Genomic DNA, 20,359 nt, shown 5'->3' with positions numbered 1-20,359 from the left:
CAAGTTTCAATATTCATCTTTTAGAATATATACACTTTAAAAAAAATTTGGGTCTGAATATGGAAACAAAATAATGCTTTCAAGTAATACCTACATGTCCAACTTTTACTCAACTTTTGCTTTAAGTAAAATATGAGGATAGGGATCTCTGGTTTTCCATTTTCAAAATACTGTTTCACAATCAAATGTACATGCTCCTCAACTTAAGATGGGGGTTTTCCATAAGTCCATTATAAGTTGAGAATATCATTAAGAAAGAGATACATTTAACACACCCAATCTACCAAACAACACAGCTTAGTGGTTGTTTGGGAGTTTTAGCTCTCTGCTAATGTCCTGTGTTACAACATAGTATGGTACTACACATAGTTTGCCCAGGAAAAGATAAAAAATTCAAAATTTATAGTCCAGTTTCTACTCAATTCGTGTCACTTTCTCTCCATGTTAAAGTGGAAAAATTACAACTCAAATTTAAGTTGGAACCATCTGCATACACAATTGAAATGCATTGGCTTTAAATAGCAAAGCCTAATATTACCAAGGTCTATATTGTATTTTTAAATTATTAAATAGAGATCGAGACATGTGAGTCCACTTACTGGGGCACTAGCAATGATTTGGCTTTGCAAGTTGGCTTTGAAAAATTATTAAGATAGATTTTCCCCTCCAAACCACAGTGCAATATATTTTCTTTGATTAGCAAATGGTATAGTTCAGATTAGCAATGGTATAGTATAGGCTTGGTTTCACTTACATTCCCAGATAGCAATGAAAGTTTACAAAGTTTTTATTGCCTACTTAGACATTATAACTACATTAACCATGGGCCTATGATTTGGGGATAAATGAAATATTGTATATAAAGTCTCAGATATATATTACTGTGGATTGAACCCAGGGGCACTTTACTGCTGAATTAACATCCCAGCCCATTTTATTTTTTTTATTTTGAAAAGTATTGTTTTATATCTTTGATATATAAAAACGGAGCATTCATGAACAAATTTAATTTAGAGAAGAAAAATAAATCACATTTCATTCTTATTTTTTTTAATGTTACAGAAAAATTAAGAAACTAAAGAAATACAGCTAATGATTTCAGATTTTCCTTTAGGAAATCCTGGCATTCCAGACAAACTTTGATAGGATTCTTTTGATAGAACTCATTTCTGAATTTTCAGGAAGTTTATCTTTGATCTGAAAAGATATGTGTTGGGGTTGCATACAAAGCCTAAAATTAAGAAAATGTGAAACACCATGTCAGGGATGCAAATTTAAAGACTGTGTTTTTTAATTTTAGAGACATTTAAAATAGCATGGCAGTTAAACAATGATAAAATAAACTTGTAAAAATCAGCACAGAAGGTCTTTTGGTTTGCTTGCCTGTGTGTAAAATTAAAGTGACATCTATCTTTCTTTTAAGTTGTGGTCTGCTTACTTGAAATAACTTTTTGGCTTTTTAAGTGATTGCATGATGAATGGTCCAAGCTGACATTTATGCCAACATGACTCTCACTGTCCTGGCCCACTCTGTGTCATCTGAGTTGCTGTCAGAGACTTGCCCTATTTATCTCTGACCTCCACATACCAAATATGCTCTAAGTTCATTGCGGTCCAGAACATGATTTGTGCAAGTCAGTTTTGAGATGGTATCTGCCCAGTCTGAAGAGTATGGCCTGGCAGGGAGATCAGAGGAAGCAGGAATAGACTTAGAAGCTCTTTGTTGGGGAGGCCACTGCAAAGAAGAAGACAACTGAATAGCTGCCATGTCTAAAGTGTGCAAGGCCATCAGAAATTGTGTTCTGGAGGCATGTATAGGAGTATGTCTTCTGGATGTCTTTTGGGCACCAACCATCTATCTGAAGGGTTTGGGCTCATTACCCATTACTTACATATTCAAGAAATATAGCAAAAACACATTCTTTACGTTCAGAATTATTTTAGCCAACACAGGACATGTGACCTTCATGTCCTTATAGGCTGTACTTGAATTAAACTCAGTTTACTTCTTGTCACTAGAAGGAGAATTTCATTAACAATAATTACAGTAAAAATATTACTCACTGATGACAGAGAAATGTGGTGTCATAATGCTTTGAAGAAAGCAGGAAATGTTGAAATAAAATTTGGAATTATATAGTTCTAAAGGTAGAAAACTTTTCCAAACTCTGAAATTTCAGGGTTATATGAAATTCATTTGTAAGCAACAGTTCCTTCACACATGATATGACTTTATTTTCATTTGTTTTATGTTTTGGGTAAAAACAACAATAACATTATGAGACAAAACAAAATGAAATAAAATTATATATACATTTTTTATATATAATTATTTGAATGCAATTTTTAAATGCAATTCATAATTTATCTTGTAATTAGCATTCATAGAATAGTGCCTTATAAACATATTAAGATTATTGGAGTGACACAATAGTATGTATTTTAATTGTCCTTAAAATTGAATTGTCTTTTTTTATTTATATAAGCCAATGAGGATGGTTTAACTTTGGACTTACAAAATTATATATGTGTGTGTGTGTGTGTGTGTGTGTGTGTGTGTGTATATATATATATATATATATATATATATATTTGTTGTTAATTATACCTTAATAAATCTGGGGGAAAATAAAATAAAGGGACTTTGAAGCCACTCAACTGTACATGTTAGTACACAGTGATTTATCTTGTGCTATTAAATAGTTTACAAATATGAAGATTATGTTTTATTTGATATTTAAGAATGATTTCAAATGATGGTTCTCTGATGTGTAAATGGAGTACACAATGGGCATATTTCTTTTGTGGACTGAGATATACTATTTACAAGAAAACTCAACATCAAAAATTTTGTTAATTTTGAGGCAAGCTAAATTAAATCAGAATAAACTCATTCATTGAGAGGTGAGAGGAAGAGGAATTCAAAATAAAGGACTTAATATGATAATTTCAAAGTAGAATTTTTGGTGTCTGTAAATTTTTCTTGAAATAAAAACAGCTTATAATCATGTCTTAATCCCATTAGAGTTAATGTGAGAGATGTCTTCCTGCTAAGGTTTTTATTGTTTTAAATGCATGATTTTTTAAAAATACAACTTTAATGGAGATTACACTCTTAATTTTTGGTTGGATTTTATGTTGCAATATCAGTTTAGATATGTTTTCTTTAATGACCATGTACACTAATTAGAAAGAAAACAATTTACAGGGAGCCGTATCAAATAGAGCCCTGCAAATGGTATGAGCTTTTTCCAAAGATCCATATTGTCCTTGGACTTGGCTGTTGTATTATTCTTTAAATGGAATTGATTGTGTGGTTGTAATGAAAGTAACAGATTGATTTCTATCCAGTGTTACAAAGAGTAAATAGAAAAATGTTCCTGCCTTGACCTGCATTCATAACCAATGGGATTTGCTGGCTTTAGACCCAATCCTTAATAAGAGATAAGATGCAAATGTAATAAAACTGCTTCAAAGTTTAAGGGTCTTTTCAATGTTCATCAGAGATGTTTCTTGTTGCATTTAGATGTGTTGTATTGATTAGCTCACAATCACCTAGGAAATATTACTTTCTTCAAATGCAATTCATAATTTATCATGTAATTAGCATTCATAGAATAGTGCCTTATAAACATTAAGATTATTGGAGTGACACAATGGTATGCATTTTAATTGTCCTTAAAATTGACTTGCCTTTTTTTATTTATATAAGCCAATGAAAATGGTTTAACTTTGGACTTACCAAGATTATTTGTGGCTAACAAATATTTTTGTCGGTATAAATTTTTACATTGTAAAATATTCAGAAAGGTGAAATATTAATATATTTAATTAACATAGTAACCTCTTTTTCTAAAGGACCATTTCTGCTGAATTCACAATTATTATTATATTACTTGCTAAGAAATGAAATGTTTGTTACAATAATGTTTGTTCAATATTGAACTGTTATTCTTTTTCCTCTATCTTTTCATAATTAAGAAGAAAAACATACATGAGAAGTATAATTACATTTTTTTTATTCTAGTATTCAGGACTTTGAACCTCATTTCCTATTCACCCTTTTGTAAATAAACTGAAGCCTACATAAGAAGAAATTTAGAACATAAAATGCAATCGGTAACTTCACTTTGCTATAAATAAAGAATGCAAAAAAAAAAAAAAAAGAAAACCTAACAATTCATTTGTAAGCAACAGTTTCTTCACACATTATGTGACTTTATTTTAATTTGTTTTATGTTTTGGGTAAAACAGTGTAGTGTAATGATGCCTAAATGAGACAAAACAAAATGAAACAAAATAAAAACAAAACAAAAAAAAAACTAAAAAAAAAAAAAAAAACTAACACATTTGACTCCCGATGTTTCTCAGTTGTAGCTTCCAAGAGCTCTCTATTCTTCCCAGCCCATTTGATACCCTGCAGGTTGTGGCAGACAATTCACAGGAAAAGCTTAGACATCGAGCTTGCATGCTTCTTGACTCCATTTTAAACCTTTTGTTCACACCAGGGTGGCATTTTTTCACACCGCATGTGGCAATTTTGACTCCTATCCAACTTGTCTTATAAAATCAAAGTCTGTGATTTTTTACATTCACAGGGTTGCTTCCTGAACTGCTACTGCTATTTGAGTTGTTCCTAGTCATTGGTGCAGAAGTTTATAGCAAAATGTGTTTTAGGGAGAGTGAAGGAGACAGCAATATGAGAAATGTTCTGGCCTGAAACACAGGAAATAAATTTTGGATGAAACAGTAGCTGACTGCAAAGATCATATGTGAAAATAAAAATATTCTGGCCTCTATTTTATTATTTTTGCAGTAGCATGTTGAGTGTTTAGTTTAATTAAAAAAATATGGTAACATCATTTTTAGGTTGTAAAATATTATTTTAAAAATAAAACTGACATGCAATCATAGTACTAAATATCACTCTCAGATTCAGAAAGTTATTTCCCCATATTTTAAAATGTTCAATGATTTCAAGTAAATTTTACTTTTAGATATAATCGTTCAACATGCTTTGTTTGATCCCAAGTTCAACTCTGAGTAAAACAATACCTATGATTTAAAACATTGTACTATGAACCACAATACTGAAACAATTTCTACAACAACTTCTTCATTCTTAAATTTTTCCCCCCTCTGGTTAGCTAAAAATATCACTTCAGTCATTCATATTTTCCAATAATAAATTACATGGTTGTTTCAAAGGAATTATATAAAGTAATAATCATGAAATAACAGCAACACTAGAAAATTTTACCAAGTGCAAAGGCATGCACAGAGGCTTGTTCCCATAATTATTAGGAATGACATGAAAACTGCAAATAAAAAGTCTCTGCAGATAATCTGGCAATAATTACCATATATATCTGTCTACATATTTATCTTTATACTTTTCTTTTGAAATTATCTATTATTTTCATTAACTAAGACATATAAAATAATATTTTAAAAACATTTCTCAGACATACATATGTATTAATTCAGTGTTTATTTGTAGAGGAGCAGAGGAAAATTATTTTCATCCAAAAATAGATTATAATCATATGACTTTTTATATTTTCTGCAGTTGTGAAATAATCAAAATTACTACTTTTTGAACATAAAGAATTCAATTACAGCAAAAAGAGAAATGAAAAATCAGTTAATAGAAATAAGTTTTTAAGGCAGTAATACTGTAAACTGTTAAATTTTAAAATGAAAGAAGTTTATTACATATTTTATTAAATTTTTAGCAACAAAACCAATATAAAAAAGAGGTTCTTTTCAGTGATGTGAGTTGCATAATTTATATATCAAAAGAGCCACATTACTGTGCTTTAAGAAAAAATATATAACAAGTATTTGTGGATTATAGTCTTTATGCTTTCTTTAAGGGAATACTTAAATAAATCCAGTGCATTTGAATTATTCATTATAATATTTGAAATATGAAATAGATCCAATAAATTGAGAAACACCTCATTTAGAATTTAGATTTTTTAAACCTTTTTGGAATAACAAAGCATGACTGACAAGAACATAGTAGAGAAAGAACATTGTGTTCCAAGTTCTGTAACAGTAGGTGCACTGGCAGACAGGTCGGCTGCATACTCTCCCTTTTACAGACAGAAAACTACTTCCACTGTAGCTCCTATGGAGTCTTAGACAATCAAAGCAAATGATTTCCAGGAATAGTTGAATGCAAATAGTTAATATAAATAAAAATCTATTTAAAACAAATGAACTACAATGGCTTTTATAATCTGGGATGCTTTTATTATGCACAGATATTTATCAAGTATACTTTTTTTTGCCTAAGTTAATTTAAAATCTGAACTCATTAAAGATAGAAAGAAAAAAAAATCATTTGTATTTAAATATAAAAGTGTTACAAAGATCAAATAAAATCCTTCATTAAAAGTGAAACAAACCATTGAAAGCAAGTAAAATATTCAAATAAGCACAATACCTATTTAACTGAAGTTTGATATTAAACCCTCATCTGGAAATCTAATAAACTATTTGTAATGAAGAACATGAAAGATACCACAATCATCTAGAGAAAATAAACAAAATTTATGAAATAAAATTTACCTACTTTTGCAGCTCATATGTTTGTTGAAAAAAAGTATGTCTTTATTTCATAGGCATGCCAAAGAATGTAGAAGGATATTAACTCATCATTTATCATGATCTAGTAGAGAAAATCACAACTTTTATTGCTTTAGGTTTCTGATTTCCTACCCTCCCCGCCTGCTCCCTGCGTTTCCTTGGACTCTCTTCTGGACAGCATTCTTCTATCTTAGGTGGAACAAAATAAGATCCCTAAACAGACACGCACGAAATAACCACTACCCAGCTGGAGAAATAGGTTTTTCTGCCTTTGCTCTGTCTTTGTACGTTAATAAGACCAGCTGATACATTCTGCCACAAAATTCAGCTTGCGAGTAATCCTCTGCTACTTAAGGCTGGTTGAAAAGAGTGCTCATTGTGAATTATGTTTCATCTGTCACAATAACCTTCTTTATTCTGCTGTGGACCTCCCCTTTGCCTGTGGCAATTAGAGAAAATATGTATGCCTTAAAGTATGAAATACTGGCTTCTTAAAAATGAAACTCAGCAAAACAAAACCTGGTGGCATTGACAATGCTTTCAAGTAATATACTGAAGATAAGCAGATGAGGCATTTTGAAGTTGTTCTGATTTTGTAAGGACATAGTAAAAGACATTTTAGAATTAGCAGGTGGTATAGCTGCTATTGCTTATTATTAACCTTGGTTATTGATAACAATCAGTGAATTCTAATTGTATTAAGAAATTAAATCTAAACATTTTCATATTGTTTATTTTCTAATTAAATCATACCATCAGAGATATATTACAAGTAAATGATATTTATTTAGCATACTAAATCACAGTGACTTTATGTGCCTTTCATAAACCACAATACATTTATGTGCTTTTAAGTATATTTCAATGTTTCAGAATATTTTCACAAATAGTTAAAGGGGCAAAAACAAAGAAGAAATATTTCCTTTAAACAGAGCTTATCAAACAGTTTTGTTTAGCTTAAAATCAATGTGATTATTTGATTTACTTACTCTTACAAATCACTGAAATTACCTCGAGGCAGTTCAAGTTCACCTTTCTGGAATTAAGCCTGTTAAATGATAGACATAAGCGCACCAACTCCTTAGAAGGACACCTCAACTTTTTGGCTTCATAGGGTACAGTAAAAGTTACGCCACTTGTAGTCAGAAACGAGTGAAGTTCAAAGACCTTAAAAAGCTACAAAAGAAAACAAACAATTGACAGGAAAGAAAATGCTCTAACACCAAGAGAAAGTCTGCTGAGGAAGTCACTGAAACAGTCACCGAAACAGTGTGATAAGGGCATATAAATGATTTAAGCTAACACGAAATTCATAAAGTCTGAAGAAAAAAATTCTTGAGACTGAAAGGAAAACCTCTTGGCCCACTGCACAGGTTGGGCACAAAAGTGCTTGCTAAGCTATCTATTTCACACATGCAACGACAGAAGGTTCGATATTCATTCGATCGATGAGTGAAAAGGCACAATGGCAAAATCAGACAGACTTCTTTTCAAATACAGATCTCCAATGTCCCCCTACAGTCTGCAGATGCACGGCTGGTGGTGTGGCTCAGACGGAGCAAGGGTTACATCAAGGCTGTTCTCTGGACCGTGCAAACAGTCTAGACCAATGACCTGCAGCATCATGCCCTTTGAAGAAGAGGCAAGTTCGGTCATGATGAAGAAAAATCAAGGCGTACCCCTTTTAACAATAGGGAGCAGCTCGAGGCTGCAAAGAGGTAAGCAGGGTAAGAAGAAAACGGCATCTGCTTCCATGGTTACAGGCCAACTATGAGAACCTTGCTTTTCAAGGGAGTCTGTTCTCAGGCTCCCTCACGGGGTATGTCATGCATTATAAGCAAAGGCAGGTTGAGCTAAAATCCGCATAGTTATTTCAGAGTAAAATGATACGGAGCACATGGCTGGCAGAAAAAAAAAAGGTCACATGACTGTTAAGAACCAGACTTGGGCTATTTCAAGAATAGAATTTTTTTTTTCCTTATACAAGTTTAAATAAAGAGTAAATTTGTATAAAACAAAACAGCGATGATAAACATGGTTTTCATTTCTCAGGCTTTTATGCGAACAGAGGTCAAGGGTCAAGACACACCCCCCCATGGCAAGACCATACAGCCTATTGTTAATATAGCTTTGCTATAGATAGCGTTTAAAAATATTTCCCTTTTTTGCCGGATTGTAATACAGATATATGTTCTTATGAATTTTGCTGACATGATTCCCTTTGGTGTCCTGCCCAACATGTTCCTATTTTTATGTTCATTTCCATGATTAGATCTCATAGTGAGAAACTTCCTTGGTATGGTGTTACTATTTTAGGAAAGAGTAAGGTATCCTCTGCTTTTGAAAATATGCTTATGGGGAATTCAAATCTGTAGTAAAAATCAATAGCCTCTGATAATAATTCTGTTCTTACTTCATGCCTTTGTATTTTATTCAATGCTTGATACACGAGTCTATAGATTCAAATATAAAGTTTTTTTTGCTTTTCTGAAAGATGTTTAGCTATTAAAATTGAATCTGTAATATTATATACTAGCAGCTAATACTATTTGAATAAAAGTTTAACAAATATAAAATGTAGCATCTTCTATAATATTGAGGAAAGATCTACTATAATAATCATACATAATGCAGACAAGTACAATTAACATAGATGAAACATTCTTCTGACAATGTACCACAACTCAATGTGAAAAGAGCACAGATTTGGTTATCTTTCAACTATGTTTAATTAACTATAGATGGTCCATGCAATTTATCCTTCAAGCAGTTTTTGTTTGCAAGTATATCATGAAAATCATGGAACAAAAAAAACATAGGATGATCCAAAAGACAAGGCATTAAAAAAAAAACCCTTTTCATTAAATTTATTTATCAGAAGTATTTTTAATATTGAACACTTAAGGAAAAATGACCTTTTCCTTTCTTGAAAAGATTCTCTATAACTGAGGTATTAGGTGACTGAGTAATATGTGCATACTGTATGTAGTTTGTAACAAAAATTCTACTCATATAACAAGCTGGGTATTTCATTATAAATGAGTACCATATGGTCTTGTTGTGTGTAGATATTCATTTCAAATACTTACCTTGAAGGAAAATTTTCTTGTAGGTTTGTTTGCAAAAGCAATTAAGTGTTTGTGATCACGGCAGCAACAATTTTATGCTTTCAGTCGAGAAACCAGAAAATTATATTCTGGCGCATTCCTCCATGGTGGTACCTTGTTTTGACCTGGGTAAACATGGGTTCCAGGGTAAACATATGAATGTTGTTTTATTTCTTTGAGTGTATTCAAATATATTAGTTGCTTTTACTGAATAGTGAGAAAAACATGGTATAGAAAATGAACTACTGAAGTGTCACTATTTTAGTATAATAATAGTTTTTATGTTAGTAAAATCCATGAACATACTCTCTTAAAGAAGCTATTCTAGTATCTTTAAATAATTTACATAATACTAATATAATTAAACATCAGAGTTGCTCTGATGTAACAACATATCTTACTTTCTGCCAAAGGTCAAGTGCCAGATATTTCTTCAGTGGAAAATATTACCTGTCAATTCTCCAAAGGAAAACAAAACAAAAACAAAATACACTGTGGCTTATACATTCCTTGGATTATTTGTGAGTTGAGGGTCAAAGTAAAATGAAGCTATGCCACAAAATCTATTGCAATAAAGACAGTTGAACTGTTTTTATTTCTTTCGAGTTAACATTTAGCCTGGTCTTGCTTCTTTGTTTTTCAAAAACGTATTTGGTTTCATGAATATTTATATGTGAACATAAATTATACTAACTTGCAAATTTGGGCACACATAATTACATAACACTTGGAAACATTCTTTTACAGTCAGATTGATAGTTATTATGATGCTATTATTTTAACATAGTAATATGAAGATAAGAACATTTAATATTAAATATCTAGAGGAAGTGACAGTTTTTTCCTCAAAAAGTTTCTTTATATATGATTTATTAAATGGCTGATTAATATCTACCACTGTATGTAATTTGAAACAAAAACTCCACTCATACAAAAAGTTAAAATATATTTAAATATTACTTTGAATTAAATTTCTGAGTAATTATTGTGCTTTGCCCTCACCCCACTGAAAAATGTAACTAAACTTGGCATTGCCTGAAGAGTATTTACCCTTTTAACAAAGAGACTGAAAATTTCCAGTGTCTTAGTGTTGGGATTGTGCTTTGAATATAGTATGTGCTCAGTAAATATCTCCCTAATAAGTTATGAAACGTGTGTTTAAACCAGTTATCTAATTGCATGAAAGTCAGGGCAGACTCTCCTCTATTTACTTGTATATTATTTTAAGCCTTTTTCTTAGTTCCTTTATAAACAGAGAGTACTTTTATCAGGAATCTGTGATTACTAAAAGCCTACTATGTGTTCTGAGATTAGAAGTATGTGTCTACAGGCATATTTCCTAAATAGGAACCTGGTAAACATTATTCTCAAATGTGTTTTATATTTTCTGGGGAAAAAAATCCAGGAGTCAAATAAATGTGCAAGGGATGCTGCCTTAGATATAGATTTCCTATATTACAATAGCTTTCTTATGTACAACAGTTTTGGAGCTTTCAAAAGACCAATGTGTATAGAGTATTCCTAAGAAGGGAATTATATTTTACAAATTGTTTAACCAACTTTTTCATAAACTATTTATTAACAATATGATCAAATTTCATGACAAGCTGAAGCTGGCTTAAACTAGGTTGAATAAAAGGATTTTAACTATATTTTCCCAAACTCCACCTTCAATGATATCATTTTCTGATCTTGAAATCAGCTATAGCAGAAGTATCTGCACCATACAACTAGCAAATGAGAAATTAGGGTTTTTACTTTTCTTTCTTTCTATTTTTGTTTTGATTGGTTGTTAAACATTTACAAGCACACCGTTACCAAATTTTTTCTCTGAATGCCTCTTTGTAGGTAAGTTATGACCACCAAGAGATCTATGAGTTTAGAGATTTTCCATTCATCAAACTGTCTAGGATTAGGATGTAGCTCAGTGGTACAGCACTTGTCATGACTATGTGAGGCCCTGATTTCTATGTATAGCACTACAAAAAAAGCAGCAATTATTTTTGTAAATAGCTATTTTATCAACAATACATATAGTTTATCTAATGTCTCTAACTTACTTGGATAAACATATTTTTCCCCTCTATACATCTTCAATCAAAACACTTATGTACTCTGATATACAACTGCCTAATCACACCTAAGTGAATCCTGACATCAGGATTCTGGAAATTGCTAGACATTCCTTGACTGTGTCTCTAACTTAGCATCACTCTGTCACCTCTGATTTTTTATAACTGATACAAAGAATATCTGCAGTAGACTTTTGTACTGCATGTCATTTAATTTTATTCATTTTCTCAGGAGTATTAACTTGCTTGGCATCTGGGATGAGATTGTTAGGGAAAAAAAAGAAATTGAGTAACTAGTATAGAGAAACTGAAATGCACATTTTTGACAGATAAGCCACTTAATTCCCAACTGATCTTTATCTACTAAATTACTATGAATAGGTTATAGGCAAAATCTCTAAATATAGGTTGATTATAAGTATCCATATATTTGGCTAAATAATAAATAGCAGAATTCTGTGTGGATTCCATTGTGGTCTTATGACTTGAAACAAGACGTTCTGTGGTGACATGTTTTGTAGAAACTCGGCAATCTACTTTGTGATAATACATGGGAGATTTTTATTATGGATTTAGTTTACCTTCCCAAACACTATGTCTCAAAAATTGGTTAATTAATCTGAGTATGTTTTTGGCCAAGTATGTTGCTATTCATTGGGACTTGAAACATAAGTAACATATAATCTTTCTTTGTGGACCCCACAGTCAAATGTGAGAAGAAAGCACCTTGAATGTTTTGCTATGAGAGAAAATCATCTGAATATAACTCTGTTTACTTTAAATCAAATGTACATGTACATTATGAATCCCCAGAATTATCCAACTTAATTCCATAATTTCATATAGTTCCTAGTTTCCACTCTCATCACATCACAGGTGTTGCTATATCACAAAAGGCTTCATGGTCACAAATACAGTTATGAACATGACCGACAGGATTCTAAGGATACCATCCTTCACAAAGTCTTAAATAAAGAGTAAGTAAGATGATTTACAGAACCCTGCATTGTGCTTTTAAGCATAAGGAAGTATTTCACATGAATTCTAGGTTCTCAGAGGATCCTGCACAATTTTTGTAAGACAAATGCAATCAATCCTAAATACGAAGGAAACTCCCACAGGTATTCAGCTTAGATGATATTGTGTACCCATGTGCACGTGTGGAATATGTGTTTGAATACTCATTGCATAAAATGTTTTTGTAGTTGGAAAAATCATTTGAACATGCTAATATTTTATTTTTGAAAACTTTGAAGTCAACATAAATTGTAAAAGGTTTTATATTTCTTCAATAACTTTGGAAATACGTACACAGTTTCAGCACCAGCAAATTCTCTTCCTTCTGCCATGAAACCTGGAACTTTTCCTTCATTCAAATACTATTCCCAAAATTTAAGAGTACATTAATGCATAATATTTACACATAGCAGGTTTTCAAAGATTTATTTGATGTCGGGCATTTAAAGAAAATAATTTTGATATTTAATCTAAATTTACATCTATAAGCATTATTATCTTTCAATTTTAAATAGAAAATTGTCTTTTAGACTTTTTAAAGAAATCATCTCCCTTTTGATAACACAAAATAGATTTTTAAAAATTTTGCTAGAAAATTTTACTTACCATTAGAGAACTAGCTCAATTAATATTCCCACTTTATATGTCACCTTCCCAATTTACTAAGGTGAAAAAATAATAAGTAGATAGAAATGGGAATAAATTTAAATATATGCACAAATCCTTACACTGGAAACCTTTGGTAACTGAGTGAAACTCAGTTCTGACCTTTCAACCACTTTTAAAAAAATTCTTTACCTGAATGTTAAAAAATGTAAAATAAAAACATCGTCTCCCTTCTGAAAGGAGAAATGACTTTCCCACTCCTGTCCATTTTATTTATTTGAAAAATGAAGACTATGTTTGATAATAAGAAGCTATGTTTAGGCTCCATATTGCTCTGACTTTCAAACATTATTATTTATTATTACTGTAACATAAGATCACCCAAAGCAATCTTCCTTGATTAGCATGTCACATCCCTTCCTATTTTTGTTGAGCATCAAATCCATTCTGGGTAGCTATTGTGTATGTTTGTGTGTATATGCAGACCTCCCCCCCCCCCAATGTTAACATGTGTTAAAATAAGCATCTCTCAATACTTCATTTTTACAGATGGATGCCAACTATTATGTTTGCTATATTACTTTGTGTTCCCTTTTGTATTCTTTTTTCTCATAGAAATGATTGAATACACTGTCTTCAACTCCTAGCAGACTGCTCAATTTTGCTTTAATTAAAAGAAGATTTATTCCTTTATATATTTTTTTCTTCAAAGGTCATATTCATGGACATAAACTATGTTCCTTTCTAATTCATATTTATTATTATATATTTTATATAAAATATAATGTCATGTAATAAAATTGGTCATTATACTATATTATTTGTGTCATAATTAGTTATTTTATAGAATATAAGAATGTTATAGTAATACTCAATATTATTAAATAAAGATAACATTTCCATATGATGGTTCTTTTTTTGTTATAAATACATCATATATGTGTGCGAGTGTGATATGTATATATTTGAAAGCAGTCAATTTATATCCAGTTTTATGTCAGCAAAAGCAGTTAGCTTTAATATTCCTTCAAATTGGAGGAATCTAAGGGTATTGTTGATATTCAAATTCTGATTCAAGTCTGGGGAGGACACTGCGATTGGGTATTTCTATCAAAACCCTAAAAGGAGACAGTGCTGCTAGCTTGTGGGTCAGAGTTAGAACGTCAAAGAGTTGAAGGATCTTGGTTCAAGTTTTGACATTGCCCCTGATTCAGATCTTAACCTAGAGACTTAAGCTTTCAGATCCTGCTTCTTATCTATAGATAAGTGAGTGGGCACATGTTTTTTCTTTCTGCCCACTCACAGAATTGTTCTGTGCTTCAAATTAATGTATTTAGGAATATGTATTATGACAAAAGAATATGGGAGGTAATGAAGGCTATATTTCCTCTCATCCCTTGAATAGCATATTTTATACCAAAAACCCAGTTTCTATTGGAATCTGCCCATTTGGCTTAAAGTGATAGACTTACTTTTAAGGTTGTATTTCAAAAGTTCTTTATCATCTTATATTCTCTTTGTACATTCATTCATTTATTCATTCCTCAGACATTTACTCTGTAGCTAATGTGGACTGCATTATGCCAGCTGCTACTGACACAACTGACTTCTTCCATTTATTTCTATTTTCTCCATTCTCTCAAATAATTTCCTGTATCAATTTCATGCATCTTCCATATCTTTTCCTTCTCCCTTCAATAATGTGTCGGAAACACCAGTCTGAAGGTTATATTTTTTTTCTTTGAACCAATTGCATTAAATTCCACAAATATTTACTGATTTTCCACTACGTGGTAGATGCTCTGCAAACAGATTACAGAATTGAAGAAGATACTGAAAGAACTGTCTTCTTTTTTTTTCTCAAATAATTGATATTTCTTTTGGGGAAATGCTATATTTAACATTCCCTCAACTAATTATAATACTAAGCAAGATAGGAATCTTTCATAAGAAAGACTTTAAAGAAAGAAATCACAACTGATTGGAGGTTTGCAGGAAACTTTTTAAAAGATGGCTAAATTGTGACGGAAACAAATGTGAGGAACAAGAAGGTAGTAAGATATTGCAGCAGGGACAAATTATGCCTTCCCCTCCCTTTGCTTTTGTTCCTGTTCAGTGACTTGGGCAAATGGTCTGGGGTGGGCAGAAGGTCTTAAAACTGCCAACTAGACTTAATGTGGAATCAGTAAGGAATCTTTGAAAGTTATTGCTATTCTTGGCCTTCCTGCCCTGCATGCAAAGACTATCTTTAATTCTGTGGGATTTAAATATAAATTAATTATCCTGGGGGTTCTGAGTTCATATAGAGCAGATTGGTGAGCTCCAAGTAACCTTTCCCCAATTTTCATGGAGGCATCATATCAGGATGGACACAATGTCACAGAGTGTGTGAGGACAATGGCTTCTAGCCTGGTTCACTAACTTGCTAGCCTTTTCATGTTAGCAAAGGTATTACCTTCTATGCGTCTTCCGTTCTTTCTTTTCATGATGGGATTAATAAATCATGCTTGTTTTCAAAGGTTATGTACAAGATAACTATGATAAATACATTTGAAAGTGTAAACTTTAGAAGTTTTGTATAGGTATAAGGGTTTCTCCTTGAATTCTATAACATGCCTCCCAATTGAAAAATTGGAATGGGAACTAGAAGGCGTGAACTTTCTGCCTCTTTTCCTTCTCCTTTAAATGAAATATAATTTTTTTTTTGTTTATTTTATCATTCCAGAATTCAGTGTATGGTTTTTGAGAACACATCTTAACAATCTAATTTGTTTTATTTTTTTTAAGACCCTTAAATCATCTGAAAGCTGCTGCACTCTTTTATCCTGCAATTAATTTTTTTTTTCGTGTCAGACTATACTAATTACATTGTCATTCTGACCTGAGCTACCCGCCATCCACAGGCCCATGCTGCCCCTGCCATGAGATAACTCCCCATCCTTCTTTCCTTGCTTTATGGCACTTTTCATCGCCCAGAATCACCTTCTTTGCTTATTTGCTTGTGTACTGTACGTCTCTTGAGTCAATAAGATTTTATTACTTCATTATGTGACAAAAAATGTTATAGGAACTGGGAGACAGCTGTGAACCAATACTTGTATCCTTAAGGAGACAGACACTAATAACTATTGATAATAATAACTCTGTATAAATGTCAGGTGGTAAAATGTGCTATAAGAACCATAAAGTAAGCTGAAGGATTGAAGAGTGAAGGTCATTGTGCCATTTTATGTCTGATGTTCAGGACAGGGTTCCCTGATTAGGTGGTATTTATTAAAGCCCAGGAGGAAGTAAGGGAGAGTACTGGGCACATATCTAGGGAAAGGGTGTTCCAAGGAGGGGAAACCGGAAGTGCAAAGGCTCTGTGGTGGAGCATGCTTGGTATGCTCAAAGATAAGTGAAGAGGCCAGGGTGGGCTGCAGTGCAGTGGGCCATGTGGGGGTGACAGGTGATGAGACCCGAGAGTTAGATGGTGGGGGCCTGGGTACCATGTGGGCTGTAAAGTTCATGTTAAGACTTGAGATCTTATTCTGAGTTAATTGGTAAACATCTCAGGTAGGCTTTTGGTCGAGGAGTGCATCTTCAGACCCAGATGCATTCCTGTGCTGGCTGCTGTGTCATGATGAAAAGGTTATAAACCGTAAAAGAAGGAAGAACCATTATGGTGTTGGGACTCACTTCTCTCAACTCACTAGACACCACTGTGCTCCTCTCTTTCCAGATCATGCCATTGTGACTCAGTTAGCCATGGTGTGAGTGCTTATGTCCTGAGATTCTGCAGTGGCTGTAAGCTTTCTGTTCTTTCTTTTCCCTTTTCTCTTGCCTGTCTGTCTGCCTGCCTATCTGACTTCCCTATTTCCTCCCTCCCTTCACTCATCCCTCCTTTTCTTTTTCCTTCCTTCTTTCCCTTCCATCTTTTATTTTCCCACCCTTTTTTCTCCTCTTCCTTTCTTACCTCCTTCTTTCCTTTCCCTTAATCATTCTTCCCTTCCTTCTTCCTTTTTTTCTTTTTCTTTCTATTTTTTTATGACATCAAAACATTTATTATTTTAAAATAAAGTTTTTATAAACATTTACCTGCACATATCTGAAGAGACCTTTAGGAAGGTATTACAGCTGTCCATATGAGAGAATATTGTGGTTTAGACAAGGTTGGTAATGAAGGAGGTGACAGGAAGCAGTCTGGGTCTGGAAGGAATCTTTAAAGAAAGTACAGCTTTGCTGAGTGATTGAAAAAAAAAGTAAGAATTCTTAATTAAACAGCAGGGAAAAGGGGGAATCAAGTATTGTTCCTAGGTTTTTGGTCTGAGTGGCTAAGGGAATATTTGCATTAATAAAGATGGAAAGGGTTTCAGGAGGGGCATTTTAAGAATGAGTATAAAGAATATGACCTTGGATGAATGAAGATTGACCTTTTTGGTCTATCCAATTGTAACTACTGAGGAAGAAGTTGGATATATGAGCCTGGATAGGAACTACCAAGTTAAGAACCATCTATAAAGAGAATGGTATGATTTGAAATGGGCCCCACTCTGTATTAGTTTTTCAAAATTTCCATGTGTCACAGGGAGGCTGTATCACTGCATTGCTATCCTATCCCATGTTCTTGAGACTACTGAGTCAAATATTGTCTTCATGCATTTATTAATAATATAATTTTGACAACTAAGAAAAATTTGCCATATACTGGTAAAACCCCTACTTAATCTTCCTCCAATTCAATTCATGCTTACGATCCTTGCTACTTGGAGCCAACCATCCAGATTCCTTCTCAAAATGTAATCCCAGGAACCAAGCACTTGCTGCTTCAGAATTAAATGTGTGTAGTATAAAATGTAGATTTTTTTTTGTACTTGAATAACAGATATAGTAAATCATAATATTAGTTCAGGATCCAGAAATCTCCATTTAACTCATAATGACTCATTGTCATTAGTATGCACATAAAGATTTGGCCATTTGTGTTGAAATCTGTAAATATATTTCCATTCTTTAAGAAGGATCTCCCATTGCAAAATAATGATTTTTAAAATATCATTTATATATTTAAATTGGCCTGCTCATATTCTAGGATGTTTGAGTTAGAATAAATTTCAGTCATATAGATTTCAACCTTAGTTAAATAGCAAAACCAAATTTAATTGTTTTTCTCTTGCGGAAAAAAAAAGTATAATTTTAGGATATACTTTCACTTTAGGATAGACCAGTCAAAGCAGAAACATTCAGTTTAAATTATAGGTACTGAATTCCTACAGTAATTTAAACAGTAAGCATTTCTGATTCTCCCCTGTTCTGGGCACATGAGAGAAATGCACTTCATTTCCTAGCCCTCTGTGATTTAGATGGAGCTAGAAAATGAGTAGTGGCCAGTTAAGTGTTATGCTGGGGGCCAGAGCATTTAATTGTTGGTTTTCTTTCATTGCTCTGCATATTTGAGATGGAGTTTCCATGTTATACTGCTTATCTTACTTGCTACCATAAGCAGAGAGGCCATGCTAGCCTGTAATAGACATATAGTGTCAAGGAAAAGTGCTCTTTTGTTATTTTAAGCCTACTGGCTATGCAGCATAATCTAAATCATCCTCACTGATCATTACTTTCTCTGGCAAAACTGAATAACCTGAACCAGAGTTCAGTTCACCTTTTTAATAGGATGATATCATAAATTAACAATATTGTTCATATTTTGACCATTGGCAATGAGCCAGTAAGAGTTAAATGTCACTTCTCATACAACCTCACTACCAGGTGGTTTAAGTAAAAACAAACAATGAGTTACAGACTGATTTTTTGCAAATCTAAAAACTTTTACTACTCAGGTACAAAAACAAACAGCCTTTTCCAATAACCTAGAGGTAGTCATTGTTCTCTTTTGGGGATGCCACCTTGGAAAGGTTTGCTGCAAATTCAATCAGCCTTCAAACAGTAACAGGCAAAGGACCCTCCTACACACTGAGGGCTGGGTAACAAGTCAAAGAGACTCTAGATTGAGTGTGCTATTTTGAAGATGCAAGATTCTTAGCCTTAAACTTGGGTTTCTTATTCTTCAGTCACACAAGTGGGACTTGGTTGCCCAATATTTCTGCTCAATCATTACTTGTCTCATCAATGAGAAATTATTTCTAACAATCTTTTATACATGTTCAGGCTCCCATGTGTTATTTCACAAGGCAATATTTGGAAATTTTAAACGTTTGCCACAGTTGCCCCTGGCATATATAATAGTAAAAACTATGGACAAGGAAATATTAGTTAATAGAGAGAATGGATCCTGATTAGGTTTCTTCAAATCTTCTCTAACTTTTTCTAGTGTGGAAATTAAAGATAAACTAATGTACTATAGACTGTACTAACTGGGGAAATTTACAGAAAATTATAGGCACCAACAATTAATTAAAGACTTTTGTTTATTTTCACTTATGTTCCATTAGGGATACAGAAACCATAAAACTGGCTAGAAGCTTACATTACTTTATTTAATAAATGCAGATTCATTCAAATTTGATTTTTAACAGCTTATATGAGCTTATTTTCAACAATTTAAGTAGTTTATTTCACTTTTAAATGAATCAAGTATTATTTGTTTTTTTAAAATACATATATGTATATTATACATATTTTTAATTTTAACAAATATATATTACATATATGTTTATTTATGAATCATGTAGAGTTTTTAATTAGAAAATAGACAACGTCAGCTTAAAATGAAAATCTTGAAGCATTAAGCTATATTTTCCAATTCTGCTTTCTTCTTTCTGCATATTCATGGTCTGGAAAGAGGACAAGCTCTCCTTAATGTTTTAGTTTCCAAATATTTTGCCAACTATAAATGAACTAGGTCAACAGAGGAAAACATTCTTTCTACTGCTTATATTAATATTCTCCTGTTTGAAAAACTGGACTAGCCCATCAATCATTTTCTTAATATTTGTAGCTTCTGACAGTTTGGGAATATGATTT

Source organism: Marmota monax, unplaced genomic scaffold (genome assembly GCF_021218885.2).
Source record: "Marmota monax isolate L192 unplaced genomic scaffold, Marmota_monax_Labrador192_F-V1.1 WCK01_AAM20220418_F8-fsc00016, whole genome shotgun sequence".
In the NCBI taxonomy this organism is placed as follows: Eukaryota; Metazoa; Chordata; class Mammalia; order Rodentia; family Sciuridae; genus Marmota; species Marmota monax.
This window is presented reverse-complemented; position numbering follows the sequence as displayed.